This window comes from Dreissena polymorpha, chromosome 4, assembly GCF_020536995.1.
Source record: "Dreissena polymorpha isolate Duluth1 chromosome 4, UMN_Dpol_1.0, whole genome shotgun sequence".
NCBI lineage: Eukaryota > Metazoa > Mollusca > Bivalvia > Myida > Dreissenidae > Dreissena > Dreissena polymorpha.
In genome coordinates this window covers 39575694-39591358 of record NC_068358.1, presented here as the reverse complement: position 1 = coordinate 39591358, position 15665 = coordinate 39575694, and the positions used below count along the sequence as shown (strand labels likewise).

The 15665-nt window shown below is 34.5% G+C and overlaps 1 pseudogene; it reads right to left on the bottom strand.

The window, feature by feature from the left end:
- Positions 1 to 1166: 1166 nt before the first annotated feature.
- Positions 1167 to 15665, bottom strand: part of LOC127878363 (glutamate receptor 2-like) — a 65323-nt pseudogene continuing 50824 nt past the window's right edge.

Here is a 15665-nt window from a genome sequence, read left to right as displayed (position 1 = left end):
TTCTTCAAGTATCCACAGGTGGTTAGCGTGTGGCTATGATATTAATAAGTGAAAACATCATTTTGAATGATAAATAATCATATTATAACGAAAAATCAACTTTTCTGAAAGAAATTCACTATCAAATATATATATAACAAGATATTCAATTCAAAATCACCCGAAAACAGGATGCATCGCTTTGAACAGTCATTAATTCATCAATTGTGCAGCGATTTTCATGAATCTGGTCTAATTCAACGCAAAAATGAATTTTCTTTCTGGAAATGTACATATCTTGTACTATTTCTAAAAATGCTGGGTCAAATTTTAAGAAATAACGAGTGGTAAGTTAACAGTACTTTATAATAATACAGTTCCTGCATCGCATGAATGAAAAGATGATTTCTTGTAAATTTTAGAAATTCAATTTTTTAAATTGTACAAATCAGTTGCTTAAACTTTAAGATGCTTAAGATGAACTTTTACTCAAAATCGATGGATAAAATAAATTGTTTAAGTTTCAGTTTAAGTTAACAAAATTTGCTGAAACTATCAAATGTCGCCGATAGATAAATGTGTTTTGTTTTTACATACTTGATAGTAAATATAACAGCTAATTCAAATTTAAAAATACTGCAACGTTTAAATGCAACCTAAATAGAACGTTGCAGCAACGTTGGAAAAAACGTAAGGAAAACTTATATATACACCTTTGTGACAACCAAACTGCAACATTTGAATGGAACCTAAATACAACGTTGCAGCAACGTTGGGTGCCCACTGAGTATCTATTGGGAGGGACTTCCACTCTTTCACATTGTATACCCAGCTTTTTTTCTGACTGCCTCGACAGCGTCACTCTCTAACGAGCCTGTTGATGTGTCCAACAAATACTAGCTTTCGTCGTTTAAATGGACGCCAGGAGGGTTTTTTTGTGGACCAACAAGTGCTGCTGTCATGTTCCGGACGTACTCGTTGGTTTTGTGCACTATGTAGTTGTTCTGAGCAGTCTTATTAGACACTTGTGTTAAATGCCTGTGTTTTGTGCTCGCGTTTAGTGTCCTGGTCTAGGAGCCGCGTAATATACTGGAGACTGTTGAGCCTGTGTCTGTCGGGGAAGCTGATGGAGCTGCTTGTCCACAACCTGCTTATTTATACCATCGCTACGGTTGTCATGGTAATTCTTATTCGGACCTCATAGGTACTGGTACTGTACTTGAACAGAGGTACTTCTTCCAGCTATTTTTCCGTTCATGGTTATACTGGTGTTGTTCCTGATGTTCACCATGAACGTCGACTGCCCCGTGCTGACCTCCATTCGATATTCTTTGCTCTTTCATGGTCTGTTGATGAGGTCTTTGAGTTTACTGCTGGTGCCACCTATTAGGTCAATTTCATTGGCGAATATCACGTTTGAGATCGGTCTTCCACCAATGTTAATGTAGGCGTGGTGATTTCGGAGGGACTTCTTCATTATCTTCTTAAGACAAATATTAAACAAAACGGGGTAGATAAGAAACTTCTGATAGGCACCCACTAATGTCATGAAGAAGTCACCCATTGTCCATTGTTTGTCAATTGAGAAGTACTGCGCTATGGGCGTTTCCGTAGTTAAGTGATGACTTGCACCAGCCCTTGGTCAATGTTGAACTCTCCCATAACCTGCCATGGGCCATCAATCATGCAACACGCTGTTGAACGCTTTCTTTAAGTTGGTGGTATAGTTGAGGAGCTCGAGTTGGTGTTGCAGGTGTGTCTCTATGATCTATCTCTATAGCCGACTTGACGTCAAGTACTAATGTTAAATGTTACTATAACGCAAATATCGATTACACAGCTTTACACTAATAATCTCAACATATCAAGGATCACACGGCCAAAACACGGAACAGCAGAACTGAGAATTTAAATGTTTTTTTCAACCAGTGTTCATTTTGTTATAAATGCAAACGTTTTTGTTTTGTTTTGTTTTTGCAAAAGTTATATTTAATAAATTGTTACATTCGTCCATGCATAAACATAATACATTTTACACAATTAAATTTACTAAACAGTTTATTTTACTATGGTTTTTATGGTACTTACTCCGAGAATAGTGGCTTTCAAATAAGTAACGTTACACCCGATGACACAACGAATATACAATCGGCATTAACACACAAAACCAGTTCGTTTAATGTTTCAAGTATCGTCCCATTCTTCAAATTAATTTGTGGGCGCGTCAATCCTACTGACATTCAATATCTGGAGGCGCAAAATGGCAGACAACAGATTGGAAACGTGGATTGGGAAGCAAGAGGGGAATCTGAGCAATCTATTGGAAATTAATCGACAAGTTGCTATCAATTACTTTGAGAAAAAGTTATCTTTGTTATTAATCAAACATAATAAGGATGTCGTTTTGTTGGGCCAATTGTGTTTTCACAGTAATGAATTTCCGAAATATAAAAGCAGTTATTAAAGGGGCCTTTTCACAGATTGTGGCATGTTTCGAAGTTTGTCATTAAATGCGTTATATTGATACATGTAAACATTGGATTTTAAAAGCTCCAGTAAAAACTCAAGAATAAAATTTAAAATAAGAAAAAAGTAACCCTCAGCAGGGCTCGAACCACTGACCCCTGGAGTCTTGGAGTAAAAGAAAACCACTTAGACCACTCGACCATCCGTCCTCATTCAATGCTGCAAGTATTTTATACCTTATATAAGTAATCCTCGTAGTTTCAAAAATATAACGACAACAACAGAGATCTCCAAATTATTCAATAATTTCTCGTCGCAACGCTGTACAATTTTCAGGTTTTAAAATCGTCAAAAGATGCATATAATGGCTAGTTTAGAGCTTGGTAAACTGTTTCCTCACAAATATCATAACTAAAACGAAAATTTGCGAATCTGAAACAACTTTTTTTAATTTTGTCAATATACCCAAACGTGAAAAGGCCCCTTTAAATGCTCAATGCAATGTTTGAATTCTCGCATAGAATTAGCATCATTATTTGACACAAACCTGACACGATAAATACAAAGTTGTGTGTGAAAGATACTGTCTTAAAGTGAAGTTGTTGTCGTTATATTTTGGAATACTACAAGGATTGCTCATACGAAGCATAAAATACATCGCCTATTGTATGAGCACGGATGGCCCAGTGGTCTAAGCGATAACTTTTACTCCAGGGGTCTGTGGTTCGAACCCAGTTGAGGGTTACTTTTAAAAAAAAAAAATCTTGTTTTTTACTGGAGCTTTTTAGATTCAATGTTTAAATTTATCAATATAAAGCATTTCATGACAAACTTCAATACATGCCGGAATCTGTGAAAAGACCCTATTAAATCCTTTATAGCAAAGTGATTTCGAAGTTTTACAATTATGTATTTCATAAAGCCCTTCTGTATATCGTTGTTATTAGTTCAAGAAATAACAAACTGACATTAATGAAGAAGTGCTGCTTGTGTAAGTTTTTACGAATATTAAATGACCGCATTTCAGAAAAAGGAAAATCTTGAATCAGACCTTATTGACTGCTAATTTAGATTAAACGCTTAACGACAAGGGACAATCTAATAACCCTGAGGTAAATTGCTTTTTGTTCGTAATTCGTCAGTTGCAGATGTAATTTCAGCTACGGTAAATTCCTTCTAGTTATATTACACAAGGTTATAAAAACATAAATTTGCGCTCCAGATTGGTATCGATAGGCTCTCATATTTGTGCAAGGATTGTATATTACAAATATGCAGCAATAGAGATACTATATGTTGCAACGTTTCTTCGCATCAAAATTGAGAACGAATGGTGATCTGGGATTTAAAAATGCGTCATGAAGTGAGTGATCGTATAATACAATATTTAACTAATATGATTTACATGTTCTGTTATGTAACTGATTGTCTTTACTTAACGCATAATTATTGTAATATTCATGCGTACCACAATATAAATTTTTAAGGATATCAGTTTTGAGAACCATGCATTCAATTAGAAACACGCCTTATAGCCGAGGTTTTAGTATTTTTTCAACAAAAAATGAGTCGTTTAATTCCGTTGTATTATTTTTTGTAAGTCGCATGTTGTTGTTTTGTTGTTGTTGTTGTAGGTCGTAGTGGTTTTTCAATTAGTGGAGCCATCCCTGTTTATATAGATAACAGGAAATCGACGGTCATCGTCGAACAAATGAGATATATTAGCTTGTTTCAATCATATATCCAGATGGTAAGAGTACTCACTCAGTACCATGTGAAACGGTGATACATTATTTCAAATTTAGTCTTATAAACTTGATTGATTACGTGGAAATTTGGCACTTTTATTGTTAGCTATTTCATACTGTCTTCTCAAGTCAACAATACAGGGCTATGATTTTCACAACAATCAAAATCAAAATGAATTAAAGTAAACGTGTAAGACGAATATGTTCTCAAATACCTTTTTTTTCTTTTTAGCAGCAAAATCGTTACAGTAGGCCGTTGGCTTGAAAGCATGATCTCGATTTCACTTTGACCGGAAAGCTTTCGAATGGAAATTGTCGATATTCACACTGGCACATCCATTTCATCAACAAGGAATACATTTAATGTACTGTGAAACCATTATATGTCGTCAGGCATTAATTTTCGTATATTTCGTCAGTCGACCGATTGACGAATTCAAGATCCTAACGAACAATTATGTCCCATATTTGAACAAATTAAGACTGAATTACCAAAGGCATGATGCACTAAAATCCAACGTAATCCACGCATACATACTCCGTCTGTTACGTAATCAAGATAAATCCGGTGTTGACACAAAAGGATGTAGATTACACAGTGTACTTAACTGACACGTGACATTGCTCTAAAACGCGAAAGCAGTACAGCTGTATCGACTGCGTTGACTTCGTTAAGTAGAATTGTAATGATAAGCGCTAATTGTTAACAACTTTATTACCCATTGTGTGTATTGTGTTTTTCAGTGTTGTTGCAACTTTATTACCCATTGTGTGTATTGTGTTTTTCAGTGTTGTTGCAGAAGACTATACAGCCTCCACGCACTGAATTAGATCCGGATCAAAGACAATAAACAAAATTATAAGATGGTGATGTATATACTTAACGTTTTCATTCTCCGCATTGATTACAAATAAATACAGAACATTTTGATTTGTGTTTGGTTGTTTGCGTTTAACTACAATACAGGTATACAAATTGCTTGTGCTTCGTTTTATGGGCTATCGATCTTTTAATCATTGACATCTTTTACAAGTTTTACGATACATGTTTCAAATAATTGTTACTTGTAGCAATTGAAAACGTAACAGGTAAAGAGAAATAAGCAATCATGACGATTAGTTCCATCCAAACGTAGGGAAATTGTTTTCAAAAATTCACTTTTATTTTTGCGCGATTTCCAAAAATCCCCGGAAAGCACGTGTTTCGAATGACTTGGGTATGACGCAATAAAACATTGCTTTGTATCCTATTGCATTCAATCCAATTTAAACTCACTCGTCCATTGGTTGTAACAATTAAATGTGAACTTTGCCCTATGAAACCACTGTCCCATAATGCACTGTGAATTTTATACTTCCGAAAATTATTGTACTTAAAGTGATCAAATATTTACGATGCAAAACTCTTGAAACTTATTGAAAACTGACCAAACTGTTTGCTAACACTAATTTTAACCAATAATCTTAGCACCTTCTCTAATTTGCGCCGATTAAGGTAAGATTGTTATTAGTTTGGCCATGATAATAAATTAATCGGACCAATTGGCAATTGGCTTCACTGTTTCAAACCCGGGTTTCAAACACTCGTTAACGGTTATTCGGTCCCACTAATCCGCAAATCATAATAATGATACACTAATGGGGGCAAATTACTGATGGCCTGATAACAAAAGACTAGTATATTGACATGTCACAAACAGGCCCCACCTCCTGCAAGTGACTCTCAAGTGTCCTCCCTCTTTCCCCACTACGATTTTTCGCAACCGCGATATATTTCGGACAAACAAATCGGATATTGACTGAGGCATTTTTTTTCAAAGTCAGAAATTGGCGAATTTAAGTGCTGACGAAAACGTCATTGTTATAAAATGACGAAATTTCGTGCTGGCGAAAATAAATGATTTCACCGTATTTTACGAAAACAATAGGAAATTTAGTTTATTGATCAATAAAGAACGATATTAAGATGCACTAATCATGTAAATGATTGTTTATTGAACAATAAACACCTTCTATACGATGACTGTCCTGAGCTCAAGTTAAAGGCTTTTTATTCGCTGTTATTTGCGTTTGATGATTATCATTCATGAAGACCATTTCGTTTTCGCACAATATTTCAGCAATTAATTACCAGTTTTCTTGAAACCAATGTCAGTCATACTTAAAGGTGATAAAACTGCGAACAATACTTGCCTCGGTATGGACTTCGCCTTCTTGACTAGCACGTGATTACCCCCTCTGTAATATGAGTGTATTTGATGTTTCAGAGATACCTATATTATTGTATCCCATTGAAAATGGGCTACCTAACGTAATGAGATGTGAACGTATGGAAATGATAACATATAAAACGAACGACTTTTTAAATTTGGTTGCAACATTTAATTGCGTATTGCAATCTTAATATTTACACTTGCGTGGTTAAGGCCCTACACGCAATCAACATATTGTTATCAAACCTGAAAAAAACTATAGTTGTAAACCAAATTTAAAATCGGAAAATGACATACGTCTTTTAACTTAAATCTTGCAAAATTAAATAATGTTTTCTTTTTTTAATGAATCACAAAACAACTCACGTAATTTTGAAACGTGACACAAGGAATAGTCCAGGGATATACTAAATTTGTCTTAGAATCGCTTATTTCGTAACATCAATACAGAGGCAAACATACGTATGGCACGCCTGAACCACAAAAATGAGAAAAACTAAGTTTAAGTTACTTAAACTAGGTTTTTCTCTACTTAAATTCAATTTAAGTTACTTAATTCGAATTAACGCTGCTTAAAATGAATTTAAGTAGTTTTTGTGGTTCCCGCGGCGTTAACGCTAATTAAAACACCGAAAATGCATTGACGGTGCTTAATGGTAATTTTCTTACTTAAGTTGAATTAATTCAACTTAACAAGGATTTTCTCTATCAATTGTACTATTTTCAATTAAGTTGCGTTAAAATAGGTTTTTCTACTTAAAATATGTTTTTAGTTACACGAATTCAACTTTAGTAAGGAATTTTACTTAAGTTGTAAAGTCGAATTGTTTTGATTGGTCAGTTAATGATCCGGAAGACCTAAGCCAATCAGAAACTATTAAATTAAATTAAAATATCACCTGGGTAATTTCTGATATGTGTACTTTTTGGGATTGTTTACTTATAAGTTCACTGCCAATACTGAGATACTGGAGACTGTTTTTTTTCCATTTAAATACTAAAATCAAAGCCAAAATTTACATGTATAGAATATAATTAAGTTGGATTCGGTGACACGATATAATCTTTAATTTCTACCTGGGACATATAATATAGTCCCAGCTTCTACATACAAGCTGGTATGACTACTCGTATACAAGACAAGTTATTACTACAGGTAAATGCGATATGACCCGGAAATATATAGACGGGCGGATCGTTTTTGATGTTTATTGCATAGTTACTGACTGTCAGCAAAATTTGATGATGAAAGGGTGTTTTGAATGTTATTCCAGACTAAAACAAATTTTAGCTGACTTAAGATTCTAATCCAAATTTATAATATCTGTATTTTTTGCTCGTACCACATGGCAATCTTTTTCTTCCGACCTCGGGCCTGAATTTATTAACAAACCTGACAACCAATCAAAACGCTTGTTTCATATGCTTATTTTCGGACGCGAGTTTTGACTTAACGATAATTAATAATTCAACTTAAGTAAAAAATTTATTACTTAAGTAATAATTAAATACAATTAACGATGCGAAAGCACTTAAATTAATTTTAAGCAGCGTTAAATGCAATTTAAGTAACTTAACGGTAATTAAAATCAATTTTTGTTGTTCGGGCGCACTTAACGAGTTAAACTAAGTTTTTCTCTGCTTAATTCATTTTTCTCACATAAATAGAAAATAACTCTTCTTAACTACTTAATGCATTTAGTAGCGTTAATTCGAATTAAGTTACTTAAATTGAGTTTAAGTAGTGAAAAACTAAGTTTAAGTTACTTAAACTTAGTTTTTCTCTTTTTTGTGGTTCAGGCGTGCCATACATACGCACAATTTACTAGAAAGATTTGAGTTACATTTCTTCGTCGGAATGTATAATACCAAATGGATAATGAGTTATAACATGCGTTTCGATATACCTATGACTGCTTCAGACCGATTTCAGTCTAATAATAATACTTAAATGCACATCTCAAATGTTTATACGTTTGGTTTCTATTTGTGTATCTAGTAACGTTAACAAAACTGAATTCTGACTTTTGTTACACAATCGTGAAAAATTTCGGTGACTTCAGAGTATTGATAACTATGTGTTTGCGTGAATATAGCCTGTGGCGGAAATAATTGGTATTCACCAATCCTGTATGAAGTGTTATTCATAATAATGTAACGCTACAGAATGACACCTTTTAATGAATGTTGGTAATGTTTCAGCGGGAGAAGTATGTGCCGCGCGGTTTCCAATAATTGTTTCAATAGACGTTCAACCGCTTTATTCTGCCTCTGTTGCAAACATTGACCCAATAAAGCAGGGTCAAATAAAATAGTTGATCTCCGGCAGTACCTCGCGTGACCAAGATCTAGCCGTAAGTACGTATTCCTACGCGCCGATTAACATGTTTTGATATTTAAATTTACAAAATGTACATACGAAGTTCCTTCGAAATGTTCTGTCAAAACAAAATTAATTGATTGTTAAAGTAATTAATGTGTATTAAATTTAAGCAAACATATGGCAATAAAGTTATCAATTTCGCCTTTAAATTTCTCTACTCATAAACTTTAATATACGGCGTTTCTTTAAATAAACAGTAAGTTACACATAACTAATACACACTTATTTTCGGTCGTCTGCATGTGTTTTTTTTAAATGAAATTTCATTAAAACGAACAAACTAACACTATGTTAAATAATTAATTTAAAATGAAGCAGGATCAGTAGAATACATGATTAGTGACGAGATGGAGAACGTTTATCCGGTTCGGCCCGAAAAAAGGAAAAAATGTCTCGCTTTATTTCCTTTTTCTAAGCCTCACCGGATAAACGTTCTCCATCTCGCCGCTAACCATGTATTCTCTATTCATCCGGTTAGTTTAAACTTATGGTGGGGCATGAGTGACTCTTGTTTCCGCCAAAGAATTATTAGGACTCTCAGAAAGGCCAACATTGCAGCTCGCATTTTACATTTATAACGTGAATTTAAATGTCCGCATTCCGTCTGCTGAAGTTGAATTTGACAGCTGGAGCGCCTCGCCCAGAACCGATACGCCTGGGGAAATTTGGTCGGCGGCCTACATGTTGTTAACGTTTCTTGAATGTTAGCTCGGTTGTGAAATGAAGTGTTCATAATATGCAACAGAAAATGTTTATTGCATGGATTTGGAAAATAACGAAAATTAGCAACGTGGAAAATTGCAAAAAAAAGCCTCCGATGGGATTCCAGTGTCAGCATGTCGATTCTTAACATATACATAGACAATGTTTTGGTTTACAACTGCGGCTGGATGATTTTTGATTTTTATGTTTTTAATTCAGATAATTTATTGGTGTGGATAAAGGACCGGTTCTTGTGGGCGTGTATTAATCAATCAGTTTCACGCCTATCCTGTGTTCTTGTGGTCGTGTATTAATCAATCAGTTTCACGCCTATCCTGTGTTCATTCACACCAGCGATACATCTCGCACATCATACATGTGCGGTACATGTGCGTGTAATTATGTTTGTTTTGCTCACCTAAGCGCAAAGTGAATTGTATTAATGTTTAAACCTTTTTATTTTAGCTCGATTTCATAGAAAGCCTCAGTCTTATTGAAACGCTCTCAAGTCCGTTTCCTGGTGTCTTTGGGGGAAATCTAAAGAACGCTCCCACAGTGGGGATCGAACCCATGACCACTCGGTTGCTAGGCAGACACTTGACCCATTAAACCACGGCGACCTCTTTAATGATTGTATTAATGTGTTACATTCTTTTCGCGTTAACCCAAATTCTCTCAAATATAACCATCGCCCCTGTAAGACTTGTTGCAGTAATACAGATCCTAAAATGTGAAATAGATTGAACGCAGTTTGAAATTGCATAGGGTACTAATAAAAATTAATGTTAATGTAATAAGAGGTCGTTAATGTCAACACTAAAGCAATTTTAACATTCTGTAACAATACAAATTATTAGTTTTAGTACGTTTGAATATTGGCGATTACAGTTCTAGAGATATATTAAATGGCTCACATTAGACAAAAATTTTGCAATCCACGACCATCAATTTTCGCAAACATGAGAAAGAAACAGTAATTCATATCTAGTCTCTATCCAAATAGAAGAAACTGAAATGATTTACTGATACAATTAAAATAAAATCAACATAACAAAGTAAAATATAATTATTTGTGTGTAAATTAATAATTATCTTTAGCTATATTTTGTTGATTTTACTATCTTTCTTATAGACCTATCTTGCCTCAGTCTTGTATATATTTTTAATAATATATAAATGCCAATGCCAGATTTAAAGCCTCACACCTTGAAATAGAAGTAAATTAAAGTATAAATAAGAAAATATTCTATCTATGCCAATTAGAATATATTTTATATGCTGGTTACAAGGTAAAAATCTGTCTTTTTGCGTTTTAAAACTTAAAAATTGCCGCGTTTGTTGAAATGGACGTATACGTCTAGAAATCCTACTTTCGGTTTTAAAAGCGGTACCGTTTGAAAAAACATAAATTACTTGCTAACTAGGCTATAGATTTAATAACAATTGTGCACACTTTCGAATTGCATCTATATGTATTGATTTACATGTATTTCATTTCAATGTGTGTTGCGTTAAGGACGTAAGCGGAAGTTTAGTTTTACGCAAACTTGTCTTTACTGCAACACCGGTTGTGCAATAAGTGTATGCTTTTTCGGATATTCAAATAAAAACGGTATGTATATTCAATAAGGGAATGATACCAGGAAATAAAGAGTTATGAAGTTTAGAAAATTGATGAACAATGTATAGCCCCTAAATTACATAATAAGAATCAGCCATCATCCCTACGACCACACAAACCTTTTTTTATCGCATGATTGTAACAACAAGCATTAATCTCATTACGGAAAAACAGTCAATACTTCCTTATAACTGAACATGTTTGGGTCATAAGTAAGATTAAAACGGACAACTTTCCTTCATTTCAAGCAATTTTTATTGAATCATCATATTTTAAATATGCCATCAAAGTATATGTGTTATATATATAAACTATAATCAAAATCGGTATGTACGTTTTATGCTATGTCAAAAAGCGGGACACTTTTATAACTTTAACTCAAACAACGGCTTCAGATATAAACTTTAATGTAATGTTGTTTTAGATAATTTACTACATAGAATATCTGATGAATTAAAATAATTCATGCACGACGCTATGATACGTCTTAAACATGTGCGGATGTGGCTGCATCTTGCCGCACGTGCATATAGTATTACTTGAATAAAAATTGTTCGCTTAATTTATTTCTCTTTGACCAATATGATTCGAAAAAAAACTAAAATTTTGTTTATTTTTGGTAAGCAATTGATTAAAAAAAACATTGATGTACACTAAGTCATTAACAGGCTGGTCAATCGTTTATCAAAGTATTTGAACGCGCGCTGGAACCGCGCGTGCAATCCATTTATAATACACACATGTCGTCAGATAAAACGAATGCTGTGCAATCTAAATCTATCTAACTAAATATTAACGTGTAGCATAGGGGAATTTGATAAGGCCCGTATTCTGTGAAAACAACATCTTTTAAAATACAAGTATATAATGGATTCTCAATAAGATATATTCTTCTAACATTTTATAGAAAAATGACCCGCATTATATTGAGCAAACAGAATCGGATATTTATTTATTTAGTAAATTTTCAGTCGTGACGTGTTGGAACTTAGCATTTATTGTTATATGTTGATTTGAAATGTAATTTTATTTCTATCTAAGCTCGCAATTATGCACTACAAAAACACAATCCCAAATACGTTTTGGAATCGTTCGATGCTTACAAAATATTTCATTGTTATATAAAAACCCTCGTAATTGTCCTTAAATCCAAAGCGTCTAGCTAGTTTCGTCATTGAAATTACGTCACATGAGATACGTCAATTGAATATAGGGATAATACATGTTTTCGAGGGCATGGTCATCTTTCGAGGGCATGCGCAGCACGAGGGCAGGAACGGATTTTGAGAGAGCCCGCAGATGATCATGTCCGAGAAAATGTGTATTTTCGCTATAATTGCATAATAAAAATCACACATACCAAAATAAATTAAAATAACAGTGAAAACATTATGTGTTATTCATTCGACATCGATAAAATAATTCGATTATTTCATATGACGTCATACAGTTCAAGGTTGTGTTTTACATATACCTCACTCGGTCATCATCATAAATGACGAGGCAGTTTTCGATTTAAAATGTGTTTAAACAGTGGATTAATGAAAATTTGAAATGCAGCCGCGAAAAGTAAGAAATGAGGAATTATTTTGGAATTTACTGGTAATGACGGATGAAAATATCGTCAGAATAAGTCATTGTTTTCCTATAAGTCTCTTCCGTCAGGTCAATCTTGTTTCGTTCCAAATAAATTTTCTAAAAATTAATACTGCCAACATATTGTCACTTATTTCAAGCATACGGCAGGAACGTTGAAGGTACATAAACACTTACATTTACAGCACAGTCTTGAGAAAATAACCTTAACTTCATTGACGTTGCCAATTAAATAAAGCTGTTTTCAAGAGTGCATGGTATAATTTTAAAAGTGGATTGAAATATTCATTGCCTTTATCCCTGCGTGCATGAGGAAACTAGTGCTTATTCAGTTCCCCATTTATGCTTATTCCCCATTAATTTATTGTATCTAAAAACACATTCTATTCTATGTTTCAGGTTTGGGTTCACTTGGACATTTGTTTTGTTGGAACTCCCCAAACCTGGCAAATACCGAGTCTGGTTTCCTTTTTCATAGCCCGTTGCCTGGCAACGCGGGACAGACAACTCTCGGTGGGGACCAGTCCGTCAGCTCAGTAAGCCTCCAACCATTTAAGAGATAAGAGCTTCTCTGCCAAATCAGAGGTCCGTAACATGTGGTGATGTTAGCGAGAATTCTTGTGTGGATTTGATGCCTGTTGGTTTTTGAATATTTAGTGCTGAGAATTTGTGGCAATCGTGTTCATGTGAGTCGTTGGATATAATTGTGAATGGTGTTTTAAAATGATATATAATATTATTACTTAATGTAAATTTTTTTAGGTTTATCGTGATAAGTATAAACATCCTCTTGGAATTAAATATGTACAATTGTTCAGTTACTAGTATATGGACTGCGTCTAGTGAAAACGGGTGTCATATGCATCGGCACAGAGTGGTCGGGAGCTATCATGTCCACTTTAAAGACATATACAGATTCGTGTTCTTATTAGCAGATAACGTACCGCCTGCCCATACTGCGAATGGGCAGGCTTGTCTGGAGCTATGCTGGCTGCATATGGCATAAGACTCATTTACGCATGACGCTGATTATTTGAGACCATTTACTCAAATATTTGAATATCGAATATTGAATCGACTACAAAGCTTGTCTCTTAAGCAAAATTGTCATACATATAGTTTCTGAGATATAGCCCTTAAAAATGTGTAACAGATGGAGGGACGAACGGGAAATGCAAAACTATATCCCTTCGCCTTCGGTGGGGGATAAATATAAATACAGTCGAATGCATACGTCACCTGAGAACAACGGTCACCTGCAGACAACGGTCAGTCTGGAATCCCCCCCACACACACACACACGAAAATCACTCTATAATACACTTGAGAATAACGGCCACTTGTCCATAACGGCCAATGGCAACTACATTCCACTCCGAAATTCATTTTTGAACTGTAAACAACGGTAACGCAACAGTCGTTTTCGAGCCGCGAAAATTAAAAACACTGCGCATCAGTTGTCCGTCTATTTTGCGGAAAAGAATCTGATAGCGGTAATTGCCTTTGAAAGTTCTATGACCGTAAGTCATGTTTGAACGAAAAAAATCAACGGTCACGCGTCAGCCGTTTCGAGTCGCGTAAATTACAAACAAAAACGAAAAAGGTGCACATACAAATGCGAATGTTTATAAGTAGCAATTATCGGTTGCATTCATAACAAAAAAGCATGAGCGCGTGACGAAGTCAATACATTTTTATTGCTGATAAGGTGTTAATAACAACACTTAACTATCGAGTGTTGTTATAAGAAGGCGATAGAAGGATTAGTGATCTTCTATTCAGGAAAAATGTACACTAAATTGCAACTTTTATAACAAACTAAATATTTTTTACAAGATTTTGGCGTCTTTTTCTTGAATTAGAACGATACGGTAATACCGTACTGTCGGTTTATGGCAGCGAATCCGCTTTTATAATTGTTCGGACATGACGTCAATGACACGTGCCAATCTTTCTATAAAACTACATCCCAATGAGTGTAATACAAACTGTCGAATTTACTGAATAAACTATCGGTTTATGACAGCGAATCCGCTTTTCAGACTTGTTCGGTCGTGACGTCAATGGCACGTGACAAGTTTTATTTACCGAATTAACCAGATGTATGAGTAGACAACTATACTAGCGTTGATCACGTCGTTGATTTAGTTTAAAGAAATGAAATAAAATCAATTTATACGATATTTATCTGTATTTTTCAATGTAAGTTAATCATGTTATTATGTAAGTTATTGGCAATGAGCCTTTGTTTCAAACTGTATGCAAACGACTGGGTGGAGTAACGACGTAGCAATACAACCAACTGACCAACCATCTAAATATTGTGATCCGGAAACAACGATCACCTGTGGATAACGGCCACTTTGGTAATATCCCTTGGCTGACCGCTGTTTTCAGGTTTGACCATTCATTCATCAAACCGACACATTTATGTGGATTGCTACTGTATCTGAGGGGCATTGTTGTAAAGATTCACTAAAAATAAACGAATATTTCGTACAATATTCCGAAAAAGAAAGTAAACACGTAAAAAAATATATTTTGGCCAAAATTTCAACGCGCAATTGGCTTCGTAGTTCTCATGAATTCGTCGTTCTTCCGACGCTGCCCGAAGCCAGTTTTGCATTCGCTGGTAAATGTTCGGATATAGTGGTGGGAAATTAACATGGAATATATTGTCGTTCAAAACATAATACAAACACTTCAAAACTATTAAAACTCATGAACAAATGCCCATGAAACAATGCGAAATCTCCTTTAAAATACAAAGGCTAAAGACAACGTACTCTGTATGCTACGGGTATTAAGAAAACATTAAAAAACATTTATGTTATTATAGTTTTTGAGGAAAGAATTAATGCACTGCAGTAAAAGAATTGTTCAAGATATATTGTATGGACGTTTTACTATAAACATATTACTATATAAAAAAAATACACGGCTATCGAGCCAACTAT